Source organism: Oncorhynchus keta, chromosome 17 (genome assembly GCF_023373465.1).
Source record: "Oncorhynchus keta strain PuntledgeMale-10-30-2019 chromosome 17, Oket_V2, whole genome shotgun sequence".
Taxonomy (NCBI): Eukaryota; Metazoa; Chordata; class Actinopteri; order Salmoniformes; family Salmonidae; genus Oncorhynchus; species Oncorhynchus keta.
In genome coordinates, this window is record NC_068437.1 from 3953668 (window position 1) to 3964391 (window position 10724).

General features: G+C 40.4%; 1 protein-coding gene across 1 annotated transcript in view; it reads right to left on the reverse strand.

Moving 5' to 3' along the window:
• Positions 1-10278, reverse strand: part of hmg20a (high mobility group 20A) — a 30121-nt gene extending 19843 nt beyond the window's left edge. The window contains exon 1 of the mRNA XM_035790413.2: positions 10051-10278. The gene's annotated coding sequence lies outside the window, so the exon portion shown is untranslated. The remainder of the gene's footprint in view (positions 1-10050) is intronic.
• Between the last annotated feature and the right edge of the window lie 446 nt (positions 10279-10724).

The following is a 10724-nucleotide window of genomic DNA, read 5'->3' on the forward strand; positions in this document are numbered from 1 at the left end:
AGGTCTTCGAAAGCCAAGTCAACAAACAGATTACCGACCATTTCGAATCTCACCATACCTTCTCTGCTATGCAATCTGGTTTCAGAGCTGGTCATGGGTGCACCTCAGCCACGCTCAAGGTCCTAAACGATATCTTAACCGCCATCAATAAGAAACATTACTCTGCAGCCGTATTCATTGATCTGGCCAAGGCTTTCGACTCTGTCAATCACCACATCCTCATCGGCAGACTCGACAGCCTTGGTGAACCAGGCGAGGCAATCATTTGAGAAACCAACTACTTCTCTGATAGAGTTCAGTGTGTCAAATCGGAGGGTCTGCTGTCCGGACCTCTGGCAGTCTCTATGGGGGTGTCACAGGGTTCAATTCTTGGACCGACTCTCTTCTCTGTATACATCAATGACGTCGCTCTTGCTGCCGGTGAGTCTCTGATCCACCTCTACGCAGACGACACCATTCTGTATACTTCTGGCCCTTCTTTGGACACTGTGTTAACAACCCTCCATGCAAGCTTAAATGCCATACAAACCTCCTTCCGTGGCCTCCAACTGCTCTTAAATACAAGTTAAACTAAATGCATGCTCTTCAACCGATCGCTGCATGCACCTGCCCGCCAGTCCAACATCACTACTCTGGACGGCTCTGACTTAGAATACGTGGACAACTACAAATACCTAGGTGTCTGGTTAGATTGTAAACTCTCCTTCCAGACCCACATTAAACATCTCCAATCCAAAGTTAAATCTAGAATTGGCTTCCTATTTCGCAACAAAGCATCCTTCACTCATGCTGCCAAACATACCCTTGTAAAACTGACCATTCTACCAATCCTTCACGATGTCATTTACAAAATCGCCTCCAATACCCTACTCAACAAATTGGATGCAGTCTATCACAGTGCAATCCGTTTTGTCACCAAAGCCCCATATACTACCCACCATTGCGACCTGTACTCTCTCGTTGGCTGGCCCTCGCTTCATACTCGTCGCCAAACCCACTGGCTCCATGTCATCTACAAGACCCTGCTAGGTAAAGTCCCCCCTTATCTCAGCGCGCTGGTCACCATAGCATCACCCACCTGTAGCATGGGCTCCAGCAGGTATATCTCTCTGGTCACCCCCAAAACCAATTATTTCTTTGGCCGCCTCTCCTTCCAGTTCTCTGCTGCCAATGACTCAAACGAACTACAAAAATCTCTGAAACCGGAAACACTTATCTCCCCCACTAGCTTTAAGCACCAACTGTCAGAGCAGCTCACAGATTACTGCACCTGTACATAGCCCACCTATAATTTAGCCCAAACAACTACCTCTTTCCCTTCTGTATTTATTTAGCTCCTTTGCACCCCATTATTTTTATTTCTACTTTGCACATTCTTCCACTGCAAATCTACCATTCCAGTGTTTTACTTGCTATATTGTATTTACTTTGCCACTATGGCCTTTTTTTTTTTTTGCCTTTACCTCCCTTATCTCACCTCATTTGCTCACATCGTATATAGACTTGTTTATACTGTATTATTGACTGTATGTTTGTTTTACTCCATGTGTAACTCTGTGTAGTTGTATGTGTCGAACTGCTTTGCTTTATCTTGGCCAGGTCGCAATTATAAATGAGAACATGTTCTCAACTTGCCTACCTGGTTAAATAAAGGTGAAATAAAATTTAAAAAAATTATTTAACTGTGTTGACAGTCATTGATCTACAAGTAATTTTGCATTCTGAACAACCCCAGTCAATATCAGTAGCCTGGTCAAACTGAGCACTGTGCCCAGCTTCACATGCTGACCAACACAAGGTAGGCAGCCTGTTCTGGATCTTGCACATCTGTGTGGCACCTTCATCAGTCAAATGCTAAAATGGCTTGATTGATATTGGGCTTTCTTAGTTGAGTGACAACCTATGTCATTTGCTAGGTTATTTTCTATCTATGAGCTGTTGAAAATGTTTTACCGGAATAAAAGTAAGCAATCGGAGACAACTCATCTGGCTATAGCCTTCCTGGTGAACGGGGCTTACAATATATTTTATTTTAGATTGTTCAGGTTTGGCATCCGCAATAGTTTTGCTTTAACAATCAGTATACACCGATTGTACAAAACATTAGGCACACCTGCTCTTTCAATGACATGGACTGACAACGCTATGATGCCTTAATGATGTCACCTGTTAAAAACAGTTCAAATCAGTGTAGATGATGGGGAGGAGACATGTTAAAGAGAGATTTTTGAATGGGCTAGACAAAAGATTTAAGTGCCTTTGAAAGGGGTATGGTAGTAGGTGCAGGCACACCGGTTTGAGTGTGTCAAGAACTGCAACGCTGCTGGGTTTTTCATAATTTCATAACGAGAAATCACTTACGAGGCGCACTGCATGGACGAAGCGGGAGCAGAAACGAAGCTCACTTCCAACCATTTGATTTTGAGGTGGGGGTGAAATCTAAAGTTGTGCTATATATTCATTGGCTATGTCATAGCTAATTTGTAAACGATAGATACATTACATTATAAGTTACTGGCTGTGTCCGAATACCCATACTAGTGTCCAACATACTTAATGTGAACCTAAATTATGTAAAGAAAGCAATTCAATGTTATTTGTTGCCTAGATTTTACTGCAAATGACACTCAAGTCTTGAGAAAAAAATGACACTAATATTACAGTTACCATGACAGCCTTTATAATAGAACACTTCTGAACACACACATCTATTGCACTTGGGAAAAAATACTCTTAAAGGAGAAACAGAATGAAACAAACATGCATAGTGGCCAGTATAGACATTGATTAAGTTCCCGATGGCTACATGTGTGCAAAAATAACGTTCATTGAGTAAAAAAAAGAAGAAAGTATCACCCCCCCCACTCACACGTGTTACTGTCAAATTCAACACAACAAAAACAATATATTTGGCCTACACTGCACATTATTACATTGTACACTTTCTGCCTGTGGACATCTGTTCTACAATGTGCCAGCAGCAGTGAGAAAGAGGGAAAGTGTGTGGTGTTCCTTTCACCTCTATAACCAGGCCCAGCTCCAGCTACACTTGATCCCTGAATCCACTTGTTAACAAGCAACGCCTCATTTTTCACCTAATTCTGAAAATTAACCACATACTGTAGACGGAAAACATTAGTTAACAGATAGTGGTTAGTTTGTCAGCTAGTTAACATTTCACACATATTGCCAGGGTCCAGTAAGCAACTAATGCGTCATAACTTGAGGAACGACAAGGAGTCGTATACCAGTTAATACTATAGCGATTTTGGTTGTTTTTAAAGTTAGCTCATCTGGTGTAACGTTAGCTAGCTAACATTAGCTGTCTGACTTTATTAGCAAGCAAATTTTCACACCATAAACTCAATTATTTGATCAGATATGTTGGCTAATGTTGCTCAACATTTCTCTGGCTTGATAAAGGAGAATTCGATCCAGCTAGCAAGATACTTAACAATGCTAATCATATTTGTGCCACCATAACGTCTCCCTCACCTCAAACTTTCCAAATGCCAGTTGTTTTTCGGTTACAGCTCATGAAGTAGGCTTCATAACATTCTCACCCCCGTCACAGTTGTCAGGCTTCTCACCTACGGAACCAAAACCGGCTGCGCGCGCGCCATCGTGCATAAATGTATTTTGTCCCCCCACACCATATGTGATCACGACACGCAGGTTAAAATATCAAAAACTCTGAACCAATTATATTAATTTGGGGACAGGTCGAAAATCATTAAACATGTATGGCAATTTAGCTAGTTAGCTTGCACTTGCTAGCTAATTTGTCCTGGGATATAAACATTGAGTTGTTATTTTACCCGAAATGCACAAGGTCCTCTACTCCAACAATAAATCCACACATAAAACGGCCAACCAAATTGTTTCTAAATATCTCTCCTCCTTCCAGGCTTTTTCATCTTTGAATTTATATGGTGATTGGCATCTAAACTTTCATAGTATTACCACGACTACCGGCAAAACAGTTCGCCTTTCAATCTCCCACGTGGGTATAACCAATGAGGAGATGGTACGTGGGTACCTGCTTCTATAAACCAATGAGGAGATGGGAGAGGCAGGACTTTCAGCTCAATCTGCATCAGAAATAGGAATTACTTCTATTTTAGCCCTGTGCGACGCAGACGCTCATTGATGCGCAATAATTGAATCTACTGACTTAATGGAGTACAAACTAGTTTAGGATGCACTTGCTTTCTCTACTATCCTCACCAAGAGATGTATAGTTCTTGAGTGGTAAAACGTCCACCTTCCATTGCATGGTCGATATGTTGCACTTTAAAAATGATGCATTGGAGGTGGAGTGGAGGTCGGGGGACCCCTTTGGGTTCCCAGGGCCAGAGTTTTAAAGCAACCCAACAATGTAAAAATGTGCTCGTCCTTGAATGTACACTGAACAAAAATATAAACGCAACATGTAACGTGTTGGGCCCATGTTTCATGAGCTGAAATAAAAGATCACAGAAATTGTACGTATGCACAAAAAGCTTATTTCTCTCACATTCTGAGCACAAATGTTTGCATCCCTGTAAGTGAGCATTTCCCCTTTGCCAAGATTATCCATTCACCTGTATGTGTGGCATATCAGGAAGCTGATTAAGCAGCATGATCATTACACAGGCGCACCTTGTGCTTGAGACAATAAAAAGCCACTAAAATGGGCAGTTCTCACACAACACAATGCCAGATGTCTCAAGTTGAGGGAGCATGCAATTGGCATGCTGAATGCAGGAATGTCCACCTGAGTTGTTGCCAGATAATTGAATGTTCATTTCTCTACCATAAGCCATCTCCCAACTTTGTTTTAGAGAATTTGCCAGTATGTCCAATTGGCCTCACAACCGCAAACCACGTGTATGACATCATGTGCGCGAGCGGTTTGCTGATGTCAATGGCAGGCTATGGCCACAATTGCATTTTATCGATGGCAACTTGAATGCACAATTAATCTGCTGCAATCACTTAATGCTTCAGCATGATAAGACACAGCCCCATGTGACAAGGATCTGTACACAATTCCTGGAAGCTGAAAATGTCCCAGTTCTTCCATGGCCTGCACAGTCATCAGACATGTCACCCATTGAGCATGTTTGGGATGCTCTGGATCGACGTGTATGACAGCGTGTTCCAGTTCCCGCCAATATCCAGCAACTTCGCACAACAATTGAAGAGGAGTGGGACAACATTCCGCAGGTCACAATCAACAGCCTGATCAACTATGTACGAAGGAGTTGTGTTGCGCTGAATGAGGCAAATGGTGGTCACACAGATACTGACTGGTTTTCTGATCAACACCCATACCTTTTTTTTGAAGGATGCACATCTGTATTCCCAGTCATGCGAAATCCATAGATTAGGGCCTAATGTATTCATTTCAATTGACTGATTTCCTTATACGAACTGTAACTCAAAATCTTTGAAATTGATGTTGCATTTATATTTTTGTTCAGTATATATTTTGTAATGGTGGATGTTGATTTCGGGAGGTTACCTTCACGGAAAATGGAACAAACAACTTTTTCTCTTTAACTTCAACGAATCACGACCCGCCATAGGATATCAACAGAGACAACAGTTGGCTGCTATTTACAGTGCATTCAGAAAGTATTCCTACTCCTACTTCCACATTTTGTTTTTACAGCCAGAATTCAAAATGGATTAAATATGTTTTTTCCTCACCCGTCTACACACAATGCCCCATGACGACAAAGTGAAAACATGTCTAGATTTTTTTGTGCAAGTTGATTGAAAATACAGAAAATCAAATTTACATAATTATTCACACACCAGAGTCAATACTTTGTAGAAGCACCTTTGGCAGCGATTACAGCTGTGAGTCTAAGACCTTTCCACAACTGGATTGTGCAACATTTGCTCATTATATTTTTCAAAATTCTTCAAGCTCGGTCAAACTTGGTTGTTGATCATTATTAGACAACCATTTTCAAGTCTTGCTATAGATTTAAGATGATTTGTTAAGTCAAAACGGTAACTCAGCCACTCAGGAACATTCACTGACTTCTTGGTAAGCAACTCCAGTGTATATTTGGCCTTGTGTTTTCGGTTATTGTCCTGCTGAAAGGTGAATTAATCTCCCAGTGTCTCGTGGAAAGCAGATTGGTTTTCCTCTAGGATTTTGCCTGTGCTTAGCTACATTCCATACATTGTTTTATCCTGAAAAATGACCCAGTCCTTAATGATTACAAGCATACCCATAACATGATGCAGCCACCACTATGCTTCAACATATGGAGAGTGGTAGTCAGTAATGTGTTGGATTGGATTTGCTCCAAACATAAACACTTTATTCAAGAAAAGAAATGTATTGCTTTTCCACATTTTTTGCCATTTTACTTTCGTGCCTTGTTGCAAACAGGAAGCATGTTTTGGAATAGTTTTATTCTTTACAGGCTTACTTTTCACTCTGTCAAATAGGTTAGTGTTGTGGAGTAGCTACAATGTTGTTGATCCATCCTCAGTTTTCTTCTATCACAGCCATTAAACTCTAAATGTTTGAAAGTCACTATTGGGCTCATGGTGAAATCCTTGAGCGGTTTCCTTCCTCTCTGTCAACTGAGTTAGGGAGGATGCCTGTATCTTTGTAGTGACTGGGTGTATTTATACACCATCCAAAGTGTAATTAATAACTTTACCATGCTCAACAGGATATTCAATGTCCGCCTATATTTATTTATTTCCCATCTACCGATAGGTGTCCTTCTTTGTGAGGCATTGGAAAACCTCCCTCGTCTTTGTGGTTGAAATTCACTGCTCGACTGAGGGAACTTACAGAATGTTCTGTGTGGGGTACAGAGAGGAGTTAAGCACATTTTGACTCCTGAACTTATTTAGGCTTGCCATAACAAAGGGGTTGAATACTTATGGACTCAAGACATTTCAGCATTTAATTTTTTATTAATTTGTAAAAGTGGAATTGTTTTAGACATTTTAACTTTTTTTTATTTTTTATTCTGGCTGTAACAACAAAATGTGGAAAATGTCAAGGGGTGTGAATACTTTCTGAAGCCACTGTTTGATAGTTTGACTTTCAAATCCATGTATTGGTGTGTGGCCAGCGACCTTCATAGAGAAACCGCCCGGAAATCAACAGTACAAGTCCAAATATATTGATCTGTTTTAAAAGGGATATTTATGCTTTTAGCATTTTAGACCTAATTTCCCACTTACTTTTAGTGTTAAAGCATCCTCCAGACAGTTGTTTTGGAAAGATCCATTCCTGAGATTTCTTTGGCTGGCTTAGTTGCTTGCACGAGCCATATAGTGGTAGTGCCCAGACTCACCCAAATACACGCTTCAAAACGTTTTATGTTTTTGGGGGGCCTGTCGAAAAATGCGATTCTACAAACATTCGCAATTATGATTTTGAAGAAAACGGACCAGCTACTTCAGCTGAAGTATGTTGTTCCGCTCACGTGAGCAACAAGTCTGACACTCCGGAGTAGGTGTCATCTCTCGCTTGTCAACGGAGCGCGTGGCTATACATACAGAAATATGAATAAGGCAAACGAGCTGCAATTCACTAGCTATAATAGGGATAAGGATACAGATAGCCTAGATGTCAAAGAAGGTACATAGGTAGATGGATTGCTAAAGTAGTAGTGTATAACATGTTTATATGTTAATTTACTCATCCAAAAGTGTATTTTTCTATTAGTTGTATGTATGTGTATTTACGTTTATTACCTTCATTACAAATTGATTGTCTACAACACATACTTGCAGTGTTGTCTTTATTTGGGAACATGTTTGTGTGTCATAAAAACAAGCTTTATTTGGGAACATGTTGAAGAACAAGTAACAGTTGTTCACATACTCATAGGCAGTTATACACCTTATACTTACATGGTTATAGCCATAGATGTGTAATAAAACTTGGTATGTGTTCAGTCTTTATACATTCTTGAGAATCAAGTGGTTCAGAGAACCAGATGTGTGTCCTCAGACTGCTTAAATCCAACTCCTGAAGGTGAAGGATACTTTCTACAGATTGCCTCAGCGACGCAGGACAGCTTTACTCGTCCGTTACCTTTCCCAGGCTTCTCGCTTGAGTGCCCATTCCATCACAATATTGACTATGGAATGGGAAAAGATCAATATGGGATCATTATAGGACCCATAATATATTGAAATGTATCTCTATACTGTACATTATTGATAACTTCAATTTAAAATGTTAACTTACTCTATGGACAGCTGCCTCTTTGGTCCTGCTGGATGTGGTCCCTGTTTCCCCAGTTGATCTTAGGAACAACCTTTCAATGACTCCTGGGTTGATACGGGCTGGGAAATCTGTATGATCTGTCACACAGACTTGTGCTGTTCCCGACACCATAAGTGTCTTTGTGTCAACGTGACTCTCTTTCTGGGTGCTGTTGCTGGTCTGCCAGATCACCTGTTGCCATTTCCCCCAGTGCTGTCTCGGCTTCTATCTGTCAATGCTCTTCGTCAGCATATTCTGGCTCATATAAATTATGGTTCTGCAAAGTATGCATCCTCTTCAGGCTCGCCGCTGTCTGACTTAGACATGCTTTGATTTAATCATTTTGGATGGTGTAGCGCTTGAAAGCCACGTCTGCCCTGCGCCAACCTCAAAACCAGGCTCGTGGAATTTGAAGGTGTGGCCAAGCGAGACTAACAGTGTGCGGATGTAGTAGTGACGTAGAAATGAGTTGTAAGACAAGTGCAAAACAGGAACTAAAAAGTCGGGAGTATATACACATTTATGCTCGTAATAGTGGAAACAATCAAGTATTTTGATATTGATGTGGGTATAGCCCACAAAGACATGAGTTGGCTGTAGAGTTTCTTGTGGGACGTTTTGAAGCACATTTTTTGGGGTGAGTCTGGCCACTACCACCATATGCAAGCAACTAAGCCAGCCAAAGAAATCTCAGGAATGGAAGTCTGACCAAATCAACTGTCTGGATGCTGCTTCAACACTGAAAGTAAGTGGAAAATTAGGTCTAAAATGCAAAAAAATTAAATGTCCCTTTAAGCAATTGATTTTGTCATCATGTTGACTATAAACTTGTTTACTAACATCACCAATCTGAGGTAAAAAGGACGTGTAATTCCTCCCAATTTGATGTGTTCAAGCATCAGCTTGTGTTATAGTAACAAACCGTCCACATCATGGTAAGTAGAATAATATACATTGCCATATCTTCATTTAGGACGACAGTAAATAAAGCAAAACCACAGATATTGTAAATAATCACATTTTTCTCACTAGTTGAACCATTTAGAGATTTTAAAAAATACTCCTAAACCCAATTTAACCAGGGAGTTCCCAAACTGTTTGCAGGTTTAAAGTTTATTTCCTGCAATTCCACACCTTTTGACATGGGGTGCAACATTGGTTTCACCATTAAAGCAACTTTTCATGCAATTCTATACATTTTGCAAAGTCTAATGTGCATTCATGTGATATTTGAGTGACAAAATGTACAATAATATCTATTGGCTGACATGGGCTAGTTGATCTGGACATTTCTGACAAGTTATACGGTATGCAATGACTAACATTCACTACCCAATTAAGAAATTGCACCTTGTGCATTTCACCATTACAAGTTTCAAGAGTAAGTTTAAAGCAGGACTGAGTTTATTGGAGTTTTTTGGTGTAACCACTGGTCTAGACTAGATCGTCCATAGGGTCTGTGCAGCAGGCTGAACGTTTGAGGTCCCTGGTAAGTAATGGTCTGACTAGACAATATGTTTAATAGCTTGCCAAGCACTAGCTAGCAGACTAGTCTCTGGTCTGCAAGGCAGGTAGCTAGGTAATTATACTTTACTAGTTATATATTTTTATCTTATCTGACTTACCACAGCTGAAGTTCCTTCTGGGAAGATATAACGTTACATGTCCTAATTCTATTTTAACGTTAGCTAGCATGCATCTTAGCTAGCTCGCTACTTAGCTGGTTAAAAGGGTTTTGGTTTTTCCGACAATAGTGAAACAGGTCTGTGTTTTTCACTTTATTTAATCATTTGTTCACAATGGAGTACACTAACCTGTAACTTATTCTTTTTGGTTAAAAATCCAAAAATTAGCTGGCGATGGGGATCTCAGAATCAAAACAATGCAGAAGTCCTCTCTGGAAGTGGGATAACGTCACTACCGGCAACCGATTTACTTAAATTCATCCGAGTGTCGCTTGCATTGTGGTCAATGCAAACAGGGGTACTTGGGACGTCCCTGACCCATTGAAGTGGACATTTCAAAAGTTTAGGGTTATATAAGGTTTCTGTTCATGGTTAAGGTTAAGGTTAGGATAAGGGTAGTGATTAAGGTTTAGGGCACGTGTCAAATTCATTCCACAAGGGCCGAGTGTCTGAGGGTTTTCTTTCCTCCATTATACTTTATTGATTAATTATGGTAACTAATTAGTAAGGAACTCCCCTCACCTGGGTGTCTACAGCTTAATTGAAAGGAAAAAACAAAAACAAGCAGACACTTGGCCTCTCCATGGAATGAGTTTGATGCCCCTCGTTTAGGGTTTAGGGTAGGATCCCGCATAGCTCTAACCCTTGCATTATGGTGTCATTCGTTTAATGCAGGGCATTTTAGAATATTGTTAACCTTAATGCTGTGCATCAGTGACTTTTATGTATGTGGTTGTATGTGCCTTCAAAGATTGTATTCAGATAGGAATTTCTTAAAACGGCAACTACATTTTAACACGGAA